At 23.2% G+C, this 1,310-nt stretch overlaps 1 protein-coding gene across 1 annotated transcript in view; it reads left to right on the forward strand.

The window, feature by feature from the left end:
• Positions 1-1,310, forward strand: part of LOC123007111 (cuticle protein CP14.6-like) — a 3,709-nt gene that overhangs the window by 1,556 nt on the left and 843 nt on the right. The gene's annotated exons all lie outside the window — the stretch shown is intronic.

Raw genomic sequence — 1,310 nt, forward strand, 5'->3', positions numbered from 1 at the left:
AATTGGAGTAATTTTAGAAAAACTCTAGTAATTCACAAATAATTCTATTACGACCAAACATTATAGAGATAATTTTAATAAGTAATTCCAAATTCTTAAAATTTCGACTAAGTGACCAAATTGTGCAATTTTTTAAATCATAAACTGTAACATCTTGTATTTTTTGTTTTGTTGTATTCTAATATTAATTTTAATATACATAAGAGCCACTTTTTGTTTTTAAATTTTCATTGCAATGTTGCCAAATTGTTAATATTTTATTGGAAAATTTATGGTTTGACTTAAATTCTTTTAGGAACGTTGTTATTAACATCAGAAAAGCAAAATTTTGTACAGTGGCAAAGAAGACTTTGATTTATAATTTGCTGTAATTTTATTTGTTTTTAATATACAAGGTGCCCATCATAATAAAATTCCAGTAATTCACAAATAATTTCAATAATTCTCAAAAAAAATCCAACGAAATTCTAACAATTTATCGTAACTGCATTGCTTTTAGATTAATTCTTATAGTTTCAAATTAATTCACGTAATTCCAACTTAATTACAAAAAAAATCCAGTAATTTGCAAATAATTTCAGTGATTCCAAAAAAAAATTCAGGAAAATTCCAGTAATCCATCGTAATTGCATTATTTTCAAATTAATTCCTATAATTCTAACTATATTTCCGTAATTCAAACTTAATTTTCGTAATTCCAAAATAATTCCAATTTGTAGTAATAAAAAATTCAAGGTAATATTTTCTTTGAAAATATTATCTCTGATAATTATAATGCAAAAGTGCCACTTTTTGTTGCTAAATTTTTATTGCGGTGTTGCCAAATTGTTGATATTTTATTGAAAAATTTAGAAAATATATGGTTTGACTTAAATTCTTTTAACAACGTTGTTATTAATATCAGGAAAGTAAAATTTTGGACATCGGCAAAAAAGACTTTGATCTATCATTTGGTGTTATTTTATTTGTTTTTGTTATACAAGGTACTCATCAGAATAAAATTCCAGTAATTCAGAAATAATTTCAGTAATTCTCAAAAAAAATCTAACGAAATTCTAACAATTCATCGTAATTATATTCTTTTTAGATTAATTCTTATAGTTTCAAATTAATTCAAGTAATTTCAACTTTATTTGAAAAAAAATCAGTAATTCACAAATAATTTCAGTGATTCCGAAAAAAAAATCACGGAGATTCCAGTAATCCATCGTAATTGCATTATTTTCGAATTAATTACTATATTTCCAAATTAATTCCCATAATTCTAACTAAATTTCCGTAATTCAAACTTAATTTTCGTAATTCCAAAA

The sequence above is a fragment of the Tribolium madens genome, unplaced genomic scaffold, assembly GCF_015345945.1.
Source record: "Tribolium madens isolate multiple individuals breed KSU strain unplaced genomic scaffold, Tmad_KSU_1.1 Scaffold_3;HRSCAF=73;Tcas5.2_LG2, whole genome shotgun sequence".
NCBI classification, from domain to species: domain Eukaryota; kingdom Metazoa; phylum Arthropoda; class Insecta; order Coleoptera; family Tenebrionidae; genus Tribolium; species Tribolium madens.